The sequence below is a fragment of the Chroicocephalus ridibundus genome, chromosome 4, assembly GCF_963924245.1.
Source record: "Chroicocephalus ridibundus chromosome 4, bChrRid1.1, whole genome shotgun sequence".
Classification (NCBI taxonomy): Eukaryota; Metazoa; Chordata; class Aves; order Charadriiformes; family Laridae; genus Chroicocephalus; species Chroicocephalus ridibundus.
This window is the reverse complement of record NC_086287.1, coordinates 29,994,274-30,009,910: the sequence shown is the minus strand read 5'-3', so window position 1 is coordinate 30,009,910 and position 15,637 is coordinate 29,994,274. Positions and strand designations below refer to the sequence as shown.

The 15,637-nt window shown below is 38.7% G+C and overlaps 1 long non-coding RNA gene across 1 annotated transcript in view; it reads right to left on the bottom strand.

The window, feature by feature from the left end:
* LOC134515323 (uncharacterized) overlaps positions 1 to 15,122 on the bottom strand; it is a 232,986-nt gene extending 217,864 nt beyond the window's left edge. The window contains exon 1 of the long non-coding RNA XR_010070949.1: positions 15,100 to 15,122. This is a non-coding gene — a long non-coding RNA (uncharacterized LOC134515323). The remainder of the gene's footprint in view (positions 1 to 15,099) is intronic.
* Between the last annotated feature and the right edge of the window lie 515 nt (positions 15,123 to 15,637).

The following is a 15,637-nucleotide window of genomic DNA, read 5'->3' as shown; positions in this document are numbered from 1 at the left end:
TAAACAATCCCAGCTCCCTCAGCCACTCCTAATAAGGCTTGTTCTCCAAACCCCTCACCAGCTTTGTCGTCCTTCTCTGGACACACTGCTCCAGCATCTCAATGTCTTTCTTGTAGTGAGGGGCCCAAAAGTGGACACAGTACTTGAGGTGGGACTTCACCAGTACCAAGTACAGGGGGATGATCTTCTAGCACATCTGACTGAACCTGCCACAGCTTGGCATTACTGGGGTATCGACTAAATTTAAAAAAATTAATATTGATTTTATTCCATTTTTCACAGCCCCACTCAAGGGCTTGTTTCCCTAGGTTCTGCCAAGTACACAGCTCTGCTTTCTACATTAAGCAGTTTTTAATACTGTGCCCTAGTAATGAAGGTTCTTAACACTGATCACTGTAAAAGGCAGAAAGAATAATGTGCTACTAAACGCTAGAAGGCGAGGAATAGGGATGAGGAAATAGAGGAAAACATAAAACAACCCATTTTACTGGGAAGTGCAGAGGGTAACTGGTAAGAGAGGCCAATGCCAATCCTGCCTAATGCCCCAGCAACTCTACCCTCAGAGCTCCCCAGCAGCAGCACAGACTCATCACTGCTGCAACTGGCAGAGCAGGGAAGCCTATGTGCTCGCTGCTACATGGTGCCATATGAATGTGTGCACATTTCTACGGTTGCTTTGACAGAATAGACCTACCCGCTTCTGACACAATCCACACAGCACGCAGTCATTGCCAAACGCTTACGCAACATTATCAACCTAGTTACTAATAGAAAGGTCATTTCTGTTTGACAAAGATAAAATCAAAGCTGGTTTTTAAGTGTAAGTGAAGGGAAATGAAGAAACAAATATACCTTTTCTCTTCCTAAAACCAACCAGGAAAATAAAAGACATTTGTAACAGCATGATTTATAGATCACTTTTCCTTGCTTTTCTCAGGGGAAGATCGGAAATAGCCACAAATAGATTTATAGACATACTAACCCATTTAAATGTTAAATTGCAATCCAATCTGGCATGAGCTAGAACATTAGTGTCTGGCTTTTCTGTCTCTCGACACCCCGCACAGCAAAATCTTTGTATTAGAATAAAATTGCTTTTCTGCTGGTGACAGGGAAGGGAGTTTGGGTGGGCTTTTTTTCCTCTAACACAATGCCTAGGTTTTCCATTGGCCTGGGCAACCCTGAGGAATTAACTTTTCAGTGATTTGCCTCTTCCCTTCCCATGAAGAGTTCTGCCATAGTTGCTCTAATCAAAAAGGCTTGGATGAGCAAGCATCATCAATTGCCTTGCTTTGCTCAGGAGTCATACTTCAGTTCAGAAAGTCTCAAGGAATTAAGGTAGGTGTGTCTGATCAAGAGATCATTACAATGAATGGGAGACCACTCAAAAGGTCTGTCTCTTATATGTGGTTCATCACGTCTCATAATACTTGTCTTCCCGGTATTTCATACCTTCAGTCACTTCTATGGGTCAAATCTTTTAAACAGGCCCAGTCTCCCGTAATGCACAAAAGCACGTGGCTTTGCAACAGGTGACAAAGCGCAAAGCTCATCACTCCAAGGGAGTACACAGGGCATTAGTAAAGAACACAGGGACATAAATTACAACTCCCTGGATAAACTGTGGAACTTTATGTCATTAAAACACTACATTGCATCTACCTAAAGTTAGCGGTTCCTTTCAGGTTTTCTAGAGAGAAACCTAAATATTTCGGTGAAAGTGTCAATGAAGCAAAATTCTTTTACAGCTCCTCCCTGTACTTCATTTAGAAATTCCCAGCTGACAGTGGAGGTCATGGAGGGTAGATTGGATGTGTTATCTGGGAAGCTGCAGCTTTCAGCATCAGCTTTCTTACTAATCTCTGGTGAAGCATAAAATGCAGATCAACAAAGGACTCTAATACCTAAACCAGCAGTCATGAATCCTGGCGATGACATACAGATGAAAATTGTAAATTATAATGAATAACAAGTGAGCATGTAAGCAAAAAATCATGTCACTATGAAGTCAAGAACCTCAGCACATTCCTCGATAGTTTGCTTAAGCAATTTCATCAGGTCATCTTTTCTGCTGTTGAGGGATGCATTAACTCAGCAATAAGTGGGTGGCCATTTAGATGTGATTAAGAACATGCTAGCCAGCAGGCAGAAGATACACCCATTCAACAAGTAAGCCTTACAATACTCTCCAATTGCTTTTCCACCACAGCACCATCTGTATCAAGATGGAATAAATGGCTTATTAAACATACCACAACCCACATTTCCTCATCAGTTCTCATAGTGTTTCCTATTAAATTTTTCTCCTGTGTCTCTCAAAGTTGAATCATTCCTCTCCACTGTCGTCCTGCTTGCCATTTTACCTGGTGTTACCTGTCTATTAGAGGACATCTCTCACCCATGGAGATTCTTCTGCTATCAGAAATGCTATACTGGCACTTCTGTCGCCCCCAAAAAAACAATAAAATACAAAAAAAATGCATTGATACATTGCAGCTACCTTGAAAAAATCACCCTTAAAGAGACATTACACTTAAAAGTAAATAAAAATTCATTAAAATTAAAATATAGGTAATATAGTTTCAAAAGTTTTATATGAATGGACAGAAAAACGAAACACTTCCATCTTCCTTCCCTTCAGTCCAGTTCAAGAGGTTTGTCTCTTCTTGTGCCAGCTACCTTAAAAGCTATTTTGAAGTTAAACCTTCACACAGAGATTATTTCCACTCTCTTTCCAGTCTCCCCTTGCTATTCACTGCTCCCACTTTGCATAGCTGAGTGAAAACATCTCCCATCCTGGCAGGAAACAGAATCTGTAACTGTCCTGAAGGTTACTAAGCTAGAAATAAACAGTTTACACTTTGCATGGTTATGCAAGTGGAATAAACATAGAATTCCATTTTTCATCTCAAAATGGCAAAACAGACATGCATGGAATTAGCGCTGCCTGGTTTTCGTTGCTCTTAAGTGAAGCTGCACAGTGGTAAACAAATACTCAGGGGCAAATGTGTTTCAAGTGACTGATCCCAAGTCACCATGAAAACTGTTATTATCTTTATTGCTTTGTAAACATATATACTGTAACCATGTGTCAAAGATGTTGAGAGGGCTAATTCTAATAGAAGAAGAAAAGAAGAATAAAAATGTCATTTTCCATCTTAACAGAAAGTACTGGAGCTGGAGGGGCAGAAACCAGTCATGCAGATAAGCAGGACCAACTGGCCTCTTTTGATGAGGTGGATGAGGAAGCACTAATTTAAAAACCCAAGGTGAACAACACAACATCTACAAATAACTTGAAGGTGCTGGTGGAGGTGCCAAGTCTGATCTCACCACCTGGAAGTTTTCCAGCTTCTGAACCAGCCCAGAGAGGTCTGTCCAGAAAGCTCTGAAAGAGCAGTCAACCATCAAAGCACACACATACCAGTTATATCAAGGATAACATAGCTGCAAGGCTTGCTCTTTAGAAAGCTGTGTAACATTTTGTTTGTGTATTCATTGCAAACTGATGGAAAAACAATGTACCTTTCTTTTTTGATGATTTAACTTGATACGCCCCACCTTTATAACTGAAATCAATTTATTAAAATAAAAGTCAATGGAACATTCATAAGCATAACAGAACCCTTCCAAGAATAAAAATAATGTTTCTATTTAATTCCTTGTGAATATGTCCTTAACCAGTGCCAGACAAAACATACCATTGAGTTAGCCAAAAGGAAATTAATTGGAGAATTAAAATCCTTCCTATTACCAGAATGCAAGTCATTCTAATTTACATCATTTGTAAATTAATTAACAGAGATATGCCATCACTTACAACACCAATCTACTTAACAACAAAACTTCTCTAGTCCTGTCACTAAGCCATCTCCCAACCATTGTAATTAGCTCCCAGTCAAACATACTCGCTTCCATTCAACATCATACTTTAGAAACGCCTGACTCTGTGTACTTTGTGACTAGAAGTATGCTCCCATTTCTAAGGATACAAAGAAAAGCTGATAGGAAGAGGGAAAAGAGTGAAAAGAACATTATTAAAGCAGTTCAGTCAATATAGTAGACTTAAGACCTAATCTATTAGATCTCAGTCTGATCAGCACACAGGGAGGATTGCTGGCTTTTTTTCCTGTGGGAACTTGCACATGGGCAACTACTGTAGAAGAGGTATCTTGTCTGGTAATATTATTTTACTGCCATCACCTAAGAAAAAAAGATTTTCGCATATTCCCCATGTGAGGGGATCAGTTCAGGCTACCAAGATGGTTAGAAATCTGCCCTGCATAAGCCAACTAGAAGGAAAAAAACAAACAGTAACTTTTACAGGCACTTGGCTGAAGGCTGAAAGACTTAACAAGGGCAGAAATAATTTATTGTTATTTATTGTAACAAGATTGTCCTAGATCTAGATGCATTTTTATAATGGAAGTTTCATAAAACTGCATTTACATGAAAATTTTACTCTTTCATGAATATTTCCGGTCTTTGCTGCAGTCTATCATCGGATTAGCTAATAAACAGGTCTGCTTCACTCACTATAGCTTTAGACTGAAAACTTCACAGAACAGCTTATACGACAGAGCTATGGTCATGAATCATTTAGTGTTACTATTATAAGCCGTTTCAGAACTTATTTGAATATTTTAAGCCATAGCCTGAAATTTGGTGCAAGATTCTGGAATCACACACAGATATCTATTCATATGTCATGTCACTGAAAACCCTTTGTAGTTACTGAGCAGTAATAAAAATGTTAAATAGAAAATGAACTAAGCCTAGGTAGGAAAATAGTTGAGGCTGGTGAGCTTAAGAAAAGCGGACTATATTTGAACACAGTAATTGCAGCTCTTCATTTTATCAGCATTAGTGAAACTCTTGCATAATAGACTGAGAACAGGGCTTCAAGAACATGGCAGCAACACAGAGTGGTCCTGGAGGATTTGTTGGTATGAATGATGACACACATTTTACCTCGCCTTATCTTATGTCTGACAGCTAATGAAAAGGAGACCCCAGGCTGAATCCCAGCACAAGTTAGAGAAATTTTAGGATTATTTTAACTAGCACCAGAGGATGGCATTCCAGTTCACGATCCTTGCCCACAGTGTACGATAACGAACCTAGACTCTCACCCACACCCTGGAAAATTCATCTGGAAAAATGAAATTAACGTGCTGAAGATCGAAAGATATTCGGATAGAAAATCTGTTACTCTTAGGGGTAATTTAAAACCCCATATGTTTGAAAAATATTTCACAGCCGCCAATTCTGCTGTTGTACAGCTGTATTTGTAATAAGTGTTTTTAAAGAAACTAAATGCTTTTATGTTGGTGTGTTCTGGAAGCCAACTTTTTTATTTTATCCATTTTCTGTTCAAAGCCTTATGCTTCTCCAAGCATACAAAAAAAAATCCCTCCAGAACTACAGGATTATTTGGAATTATAATATTTTTTTCTTTATCAGAAATGCGTACACAGGTATGACACAATATTTTCAGGGTCTAAGAGGAGTTTGAAGATTTCACACATGTCCAGTGCCACACTGTGAGACAGTTTAAAACATCACTTTATACATGGAGAAGAACTACTAAATCTAAACAATCATCACATAACTAAAGTTATGAGACAGTTCTCTGAAACAAGGCCAAAAACACTGGGTAGGCAACACACACTGTGTGATTTTGCTACTGCAATCCGGACAGTGGTTACTTGATCATAAACCAAATTGCAGGCATCAATCAAAAGTTTCTTAAAACGAATTTACCAATACAACTAGAAAGAAAAAAAAAAAGGAGCCAAAAAACATTTAAAGCTTGAGGCCTGAGATGGCTAAATTATTATCACAAAACCTACTACTAGCACCTGGCAAAACTGAATTGGCTGGGCCACAGTGCTATTTATAGCCTAGGCACAAGCTACAGACCCGTTCTGAGAACAGACAAGCTAACTGTATACCTTTGCCCAGTTTTTAATCAATACAGTGACATCAACTGAGACACATCCCTAACTGCAGTGGACATAACCTAAACCGTACCGTTTCAAGTAGTGGTAGAATTTAGTCCATTCTCAAAAAAAACATCAGAAGGCGTCTGAGGAGAGTAATATAAAATATGTCAGTAATAATCCTATGAGAGCATTGTATTTGGAGGAAGCTCTACAGAGAATGACATTCAGCTTTGGTTTTGTGCATTTGAAGATCATTACTATATTGCCATACATGTCAGACCATACAGACCATGCAGTCATACCAGGGATTCCTCAAGGAAGATTACCTGGGAGTACTTAGAGCTGGCAATTGACACTTATAGTGCTGGCAATTTTTTCATGGCCTGCTCTCACACACCATCCTTCCCTTGAGTCAGGGAATATCTATAGTAGCACAGATAAAACCTTCTCTTCAGCCTACCACATCATATTGTACTCGAAGGAATTTCCCAAGGACTGGTCTGCGCAACCAAGCTGCAGGTAACTTGCACAAAACACTTGTAGTGGATTTCTAACCAGAGCTGAGATATTGGACTCTTCATTAAATATGAAAGACTATCAGTGCACTACACTTCCTTAGCAAAAAGTTACACTGTATTTAATTAAACTATTTCTGTTGTCATCAGCAGCATCTACCACTTTGGTTGATAAGTAATATTATTTCACTTCCACACTATTTGATCATTTTTACTTGCAGCCTTTTCAATCATCTTTGAGAGCACTCCAGATTTTTTGAAGGCTCCATGAATTCCCAAAGGTCCCATTTCGCCCCAAGGACCCAGCAGTAGTAAGCATACAGAACTGACCGGTACCTACAAATCTGCCACGGGAGCCAATATAAGTCTAAGATGCATTTATTGCTTTTGTAATAGGGGTTGATCCCTGAAGCATATTCTGAGCATTTGGACCTGAAAAATATACTAGAAGGATCACTGTTTGCCAGCAAAATATCTTTTAAAAAAATGAAATGCTTTAAAGCATTCATTGTTTTCCATGTGTCTGTGATTACCTGTACCCGCAAGCTAAAGAAAGTCTCAAAGAATAAATAAGTGTCTAGACAGGATTCACTTGCACACTTGAAAAGCATGTTCAAAATAAAACTATTTCTAGCAGTGTGTTAATGTGCTATAATTTGCAGTCAATTTCTAGAGCAGGATGCCTAGCTGAAGTTTCTACTTCAGAGCTCTTCCAGTTAAGATGTGATGATGAAAAGGATTTGTGCATATAGACAACTCGTAGGCCAAGACCATTCGAGAACACCCCTGTCCAAGCAAGTTCCCCGTAAAGCTACTTGAATTTACATGCTCATTTATAAGTTGGGGAATCAGCTCATATTAGTATCCAGTTGCCTCCACGACACTTTGTGCCTAAGGTAGAGAAGGAATTGGAGCTTCTTCCTGACACCTCTCCTGATGAAGCACCCAAGATTTGAGAGTCTCTGTGGAAAGTAGAGTGTCCTCCTGAATGGAATAAATGACAAGGACGGTTCAGTTAAACTGTTGAAAGTTTCCAACATAAACTTGAATCAATATTATTTGAAATGAAAACCTGCACCCATGTCCAGGCACTTACTAGCTGATAGATGCCAAATGGGAGATACACTGCAATCGGGAGCATGCAGAGTGACACCCAAACCCACCTAAATTCACATAAAGTTTGGAATGAAGATGCAGCAATATATGTCTTCGGCACAGGTTGTGTAAGTATGCCCGTGCTTTCCTTACTACCCACTCAAAAAACACAGATCCAGGATGTACCTTTCTGGTGACTTACACTGATCCATCTGGAAGTTCTACTGTAAAAAACTTATAATAAAATATAAAACAGAAGGTTTTAATGAATGAATGACAGCTCAGGAGAAGTCTATCATTTTAGTCAGAACATACTACATATCCCTGAAAACACACAGCGAACTAAATAGCATCACACACACAAAAAAATAATCAGACTATGCTTAACAGAATATCAGGATACAGCGGTTAATCGAGTCAAAATCTTCTGGAAAGAAAAACATGCCCTTTTTTGTTCAGTGGTTACAAGGCATCAGGTCCATACTTGGATCCCTTTAAAGGCATGCAGAATGAGAGGGGTTATAACACAGGAATGCATCACCGACAATCTCATGCTACAGATAGTTAGTTTCAAGAACCTTTTGTAGTTCAGTTCATTATTGAAGCAAGATTTGATTCACTGTGGGAATTGAAAGCCTTTTTTCTGAGCACAGTCCACATGGGATCAAGAAGTATCACCTGAAGAAAGAGAACTATTCCCTGTATGTGTTCATCAGTTTGCAGGACAAGGAAACAGACTGTCTTTGCAGAGGACATCAACATCACCAAACAACAGCTTTTTTAATAAAGCAAACCCCAGTTCCTTGCTCCCTCTCAAAGAAGGGAGATAATCCCTTCCCCAATCAATTAGAGCTCTAAGCTTTCTCAGCTTGCTTTCTCTGCCTCTGATGGATCTTATAATATGGCTGTATGTGCAGATTGTAAGGCACTATGGAATTCATTAATGAGCAAGTTGTACCACAAAGATATTGTGAGAGGAAACATCCACACTGGGTGTTAAAAAGTTAATACAGCTGACAATTAGATGGGCAAGGGCAGTCTAAATCTGTCATGAAGAAAATTTCAGGTAGGACAAAACTCCCCCAAAACTTTGAAACAGAAAAGGGCCTGGGGGGAGTGCAGGCGGGACAAGACTTTCTCTAACCACCAAAGTCCAGATTTACAGTTGGAACATCAGACACTTAACATGTCATTTCAGCCTCTTCTGTGGGAGGTTTGCTCTAAGTGCAATAAGGCTGAAAAAGCTCACCAATCCTAACCATGGGCTGTACACTGGCATGAGCAAAGAAGCACAAGCCTGAGAAGTTTCTGTGTCCAAATAATCTTGTGTGCCTCTGTCAGTGCCACATTTGGGGACAATTACCCCATACACCCCACATGATGAGTTTATCCCCTAATTTGGGCTATTTCCTGAACTCACGCATATATCAGAAAGCTCAAAAGCTGCAGAGCAATTGTAACTCAAGGTATATAAAACATTAAAACAAAGGCCATTTTTGGCATTGAAGAGCCCTAAACTGTAAAGGAAAGCAGCAGTTTGGAAGTCAGACAAATTCTAACGTTCAAGACATTTTAAGCCAATCCTTGTTCTCTGCCCATTTACTCTGTTTTCCAAATCTGTAGCTAATAAAGTGCCTTTCATCTCAGCCCCTTTAGAGGTATCCTGCAGTCATAAAGTTATTAAACAAAAAGACATCTAAGACAATTAGTTGCTAATGTTAAAACAGACAGTTTTCTGATTCTGAACACTGAAGCTGTTTAAACTGGCAAGCCTCCCAGCCTGCTTGGATAGATGAAGAGATTTGATTCGTATTTCCCCTGTACTCCTGCATATTTCCTCAAGTTCACACACACTTTTGTCCTCTAGCTACCTCAGCCTCACTCCTTGTTGTCACAGTACTTCAGTTGTGAACGCACGGCTTTTTTTGTTCCTCTTTGATGCTGGAGGGAAAAAGTCCATTGTACTCAAATTCTGCAGACCCTTATGAATTTTTTCCCACCTTCCTGCATGTCTACAACGTGTGTATTGGACCAACAGTTGTAGGATTTCTATAACTTTCAGGTAGCATCTAAAGTAAATAATGAGAAAACAAGTTTGTTTTCCCACATTGATGCTAAAAGATAGCATTGGTTGATCTTGCAGCTCACAGGGAAAAGGGATATCAAAAACCTTTGTAGATTGGGACTCCTGTCTCCGCTTCTGCTGGGTAAAGTGTTACAAAAACTGGAGGATAAAAGGAATACCAAGTGTTATAGCCTACATAATAGGAACATCCAGGATATGATTTGACACTCAAAACTCATGCATACATGTGTCTTCAGCTATCTGTGTGACCTGACAGCCTGAAGAAGAAAACAAATCTTTATAATCTTTAATCCTGCAGGACCTTTATTAGTTTCCCAGAGAAGTCAGCAGAAAGTAGCAGCATAGATTTAGGAACAGACTTCCTTATTCCTTATTTAATTTTTGGTTGACTGCATAAATGCAATACTTGGAGTAGTCAAACGCCTGCATAAGAGGATCCAGAAGACAGACATGTTTGCTGAGGACAAGCTAACTCTGTCAGCGTTCCTGCTTTTTAAGAGCTTAGGCCTAAGACACAGGTAAACCAGGCATTACCTGAAAAACAGAATAATGTAGGTAAAGGATTTGGAGGATACTGTTAATTAGTTATCAGTAGAAGCTAAGGCTGATAAAGCTGCTGAAAAATTAAAGATCTTTCATAATTATCAAATTATTCAAGACACATTCCAAGACCACCTAACTCCTCAAAACTGCATTTCTGTGTAATAGTCAGAGAGAGGTTTGACACTGCTTTGAACAGTGCCTTCTGTCAGCGCACAGATTTACACCTGAACAAATTTCTCTGATTTTATCAGTTTCTCTGATTCATCAAAACCCACTCTTCATATGAAGAATGCCAACTTTACCACGTGGAAAAGCCAAAGACTTGGCAAATTACAGTATCCTTGCACAGACTCTCAGGTAAGTTTTCAACTAAGAACTCAGGGATAAATTAAAATATATCCTGATTTTATCAATGAAAGGAGTAGTTGCTGCTTAGCACTGTCCAACTTCAAAACACCAGACCTTCAAAAAGGGCATTCCTGAACCACAGCAGTGTCTGTATTTGTCATTAGCCATTAGATAGGCTATGGCATATAGCTACAATCAGGGTTCAGATTTTCTTGAGATGGCCCACTAAGATAAAAGCAGTAATGGGACACCTCTTCAACAACAGCAGCAACAAGATTCTGCATTAGCTCTACTTGGTTTGATAGACTACTGGAATTCTTAGTGGCAAAAGAAATAAAATTAAAGGCCTTGATATATAGGGGCAGATTAGTATAGGAGATCCAGGCTCATGGTAATCTGAGCTGCAGCTTTACAAAAGACTTTCTGTGGTGCTACAGGGCATAACATCAACACCCACAGTGGGGCAGGGTTTAGGGTACACTCGGTCAGACGTAATTACAGATCAACCAGTTTAGGAGCGACGATATTTCAAGTACAGCTATGATGCACATAGCATCCACAGCTACAGGCTGCGTAGCCGCCACAAAGCCAAAGTCTCAGTATGCATTTTGCCAAATATGTTCTTTAGCGACATGTTAAAGGTTTAAATTCAACATAAGAGCGCATCAGCATAAAGAGGCAGTATGTACTTGAAGATTATTTTTTTTTCAATGTACGAGAAGCTGACAATGTATCAATTGGCAAACAATCATAATAGCATCCAAATTCAAGAAGAAACAATGGAACAACTATTTGAAAATAGAAAGTAGAACCTACATCTACTGATTTTCTATCTTCAAGCTTCCTCACTTCAGATACATGACTTGATGTACCAATAGCTTTTCACCTCAAGTAAGCTGTGCTTGGCTGTTGACAAACCCTTGACCTCCAAAATCCAGTAGGATTTTTAGTACTTTACTATTTCTGTAAAAAGAGATCTTAATGTGTTTCCAAAAAATCCCAAAGAAACCCACTATATATACCAGCACTATTATTATTATTCAAAGTTCTCTTTGTTTGACAGGCTACCTCTCCTTCCCACAAGCTGATCACTTGAAGCTTCTTATCACATTTTGCTATTTGCTAAAGGCCCCTCCGTGCATTTTAAGTGGAGAGAAGTAGAAAGAGGTGCTGTCTCTTACCCTTAGTAGTTAATAGGATGCCCTCAGGGAGTCTAAAACACAGATTTTAAAAGAGGATAAATGCGCCTGAGCTGCCAGAGATGGTCTGAGCAGACATAGAGCAAGACTGCTGAATACAGCATTTGAAAGCATACTCTTACACCACAAGTAGCTACTATATTCTTCTAGACTCATTGTCCAAAGATGTAAGGAGAAGTCACTACAGTTAGTTCTCTTCTACTCCTGAAGTGGTCAGCTACACAAGAAAGCCATAGTCAACTTCGCTTTTCAATCTCTGAATAATATAAGCGGATTTGGGGTCAGTACATCTCCTGTTGGTTTCAGCAGGCACAAGATTTTACCCTTTACATCACTGTCTTTTTGTGGTCTGTTTTTAGCGTCACACCTATTCCCAAGGGTATCTTTTTTCCAGAAAGATTTTAAAAAACTTTCTTTATGCAAATACATTATAAACCCTTTTAGCTGGTTCATATAAATGGGCCATTTATTTGAGCTTGTTCCTCTCTTCTAGCATGATCATTGGATTTGCTAATACTAATTCAGTAACTAAGTTATCACGTCATCAAAAAGAAAAGTATCACTGACGAGTTTACAATCTTTTTTAAAGCCCTAGGAAAAAAAAGCCTGATAAAAACATACCCTTTGAAAATTATAATGGTGAGAATATTAGTTTTGTATTTCATGTAAGTCATTTACTATCATTTGCAAAATACTATGAAAGACAACCTAACTGTATAGCTACCACGTTGTTTTTTCACATTTCATTTACAGTAGCTTTCACAATCTTTTTATTTCATTACTTAATGGAAAACTGTCTATGACAGGTTCTTCCAGTTTAGTATACACAGTCAATCGTCTCTGAATAAATTAGGCACAAATTATTGTTAACAGAGGATCAAAGGAACACATATTCAAGGTGTTTCATAAAAGTTGTATATTAAATAGTTAATAAAGATTCAATCTGAGAAGTCACCATGAAAAATACTTGCATAATGTGACTGAAACAATTAAGTCATAGGTTTATACACTTACCTTATGTTTATAAATGAGGTAACATTTCTTAAAAAACTTTATGCGAAGAGATCTATTCTGTTTCAGACTAAGAACCTCAATTATCCACGACATTTTTATCCGATTCTGCCATGAGACTGCTCACCCCAAAATATTACAGCGTATGGACTGCAGTCCTTAACAGAGGCTCTGGCCTAGTGCATGCTGAAATTACTGAAACCCAAAGGCATCCACTGTAGCATCCACTCTCACCTTCCACTGACTGCAAGAGAACCCAGCATACCCTTGAGAAGTTTGTGTCCTGAACACTTTTAGTGGCAGACATTCCATGGTCCAAAGACAGATTTTGAAATATTTTCCTTCCCTTACCATTATTTAGAGATGAGATTATAACTCTGTCCTAACCCGAAAATAAGGTGACACAACAAGAGCCATATTCCCAAGAAACAACATATCTGCAGAAATGTTTTTATCATCACTGAACTTAGCCAGAGAATCAGTGGTGATCCAGAATTAAGCTGAGGCTTTTTAGACTACAGGGGAATGACTTTCCATATCAATATGTTAAATTGGATTACTTGCAACCTTTTGACTGGGTCACAAGAGTATAAAGAAGGAACATTTCTCCTAAGGTGCCAGTCTAACATTCACGAGATGAGAGCACCATGTCTGGTGATGCTGTGACTTGACATAGACTCCTGGTTAAGCCTGTTAACCTCTCAGCATCACTATCTATAAAAGAAGAATAACACTTCCTAGAGTCAGAGCGAAGTGGCAACACATTAATCAATGTTTGTAATATCTTCAAATGTTGACATTTTCTTTATTTTCTATTCACTGTCCACCTAGATCATTACTGGAAGCTGTAGTCTAACTACTTCTTTCAGCTGGGTGTTGAACCAGTGAGACAGCTCAGGAGTCTCCTCTGACTTTCTACCATCATTTGGTGACTAAAACAGAAATTCCCAAAGCACTGTAACTAAGTGGCATTTGCAAGTGAAAACAGAACAGCAAATACAAAAGTACTGAACCATAAAAGCACCCAATCTGCTATTTTAGGTGTCTATTATCCCAGTCTTGTGCTAATCTTACAGTCCTGTAACTTCATTTAACTCAAAAGGATTCCTTAGGTGAAAATGGTGACAGTGCAAACAATCTAGCACTTGGTCTCTTGCAAATAGTTGTTTTTGTGAGCACTCAGCTAGGCAGAAAGCAGTAGAAACTACTCAGAAAACAACTACAGTTTTTCCTAATATCTCTACTCTTTCATGATTTTATTTAGCTTCACCTAAATTTACAGCTTTTTCTGTCCAAGCACAGGATTACCGCATTACAAAAATGGCAGGGCTACTGCCATTTTGCATAACTTGTAGGGAAAAATGAAATGTAAATTAAGCCTTTATATAATTAGCTTTTGTCCTAATCAAATTTAGGTTGGTTTTTTCCTTCTGCAACAGCTTTTATTACATAAAATAACAGTGCAATAATAGACACACATTTAACAAAGTTTGTGATAGGTTTTAGCACATGTATTTACTCGGGAGAAAAAAAGAGAAGACTGATGCAACACAGAGGGCAACATTGTAAGCCCTAATGTTCTCTTGTTTAAGCATATAAAGTACTTCTACCTAGAAGCAGGTAAAGGAATTGATTTAGTAAGTATGTCACACACATTTTAAAGGCTTAGACTGTTTCAACTCATAGCGGTAAAACAACGACAAAAAAATCCATCCCTTGAGCAGTTATTCCAGTGTGAAAGTGCTTTACAACATTCTACAACTTGAATCAAGGCAGAAAAAGCATTTCATTAAAAAAAGAAAACCAGTACAAGGTCACCACTTTTGAAGTTAGCATTTACTCCTTACTAAAGCAAAAACCGGGCCATTCAAGCATTAACAGATCCCCAGTGACTATGTAGTACCCTTAGTTATTCAGCTAGTCTTAATTAAAGTACTAGTGTGGCTCCCTAAATCTGAAACTTCATCCAAGCTTTCTGCTTTATCAAAGAATATTCACTAGCACTTTCTCCCAAAATATTTATGTCCAACTTGTGACTACACAACCAACAAACCAATCCTATACTGCAGGGCTGTAGTCTTTCAACCATTTCAGTAAACTACTATACCACCACAACAAAAAAATATTCAGATTAGGCCCAGAGACTAAAATGCCAATCTACCAGGACATTCAGCATCTACAAGTCAGAGTTCTCAAGATAACAGGCTTTAGCCTGTTAAGAAATAAGAAGTCAAACTCATATAAACTTTTTCCAGCTCTTCCTGGAAAGAACAGTTTCACAACTTGTCAAATCACAAAAATAACTCTACTGTCTGTTTTGCCCAACACAAACTTGCAGAATTCTGCTGAAAATTTACCTGTACTGTGCTGCCCAACAAAGCTGACAACGTCTCCAAGGACTTTCCAGCTACAGCTCCCTCAGGTGCTCACACACCTGGAAATGCAAAGGGAATAATGAGTCACTGCATGGACCATGTGGCCCCAATTACTTGAACTGCTTGCAGGAAGAAAGGTAATCAAGGAGCAACCTACCAGTTGCCCTGACCCATCTGTATGTGAGGCTTTGTGGGTTTTCAGTTACTTCTATCTTCTGCCATGAAAGAGTGTGGAGGCAACATAACATCCTTTACCTCCATTGCTTTTTTTGCCCATCTCTATTTCTAGCTTATAACCTGCTTAAAGCAGAACCTCTAGGCAGGCAAGAGGTCTGTAATCCTAGAGGCTTTTATTTGGGTTTTATGTGTTTTGTCCCATTTATTTCAAAAGCACCTTAATTCCTGTCGTTTCTGACTGGTGAGAACCCTAGCTAATGGCAATTCTGACCTCCATTGGATGACTGATTTTTATTTAATTTAAAGAAAAGTCAGGTCAGGCTATGTTCCCAAAGCCATATGC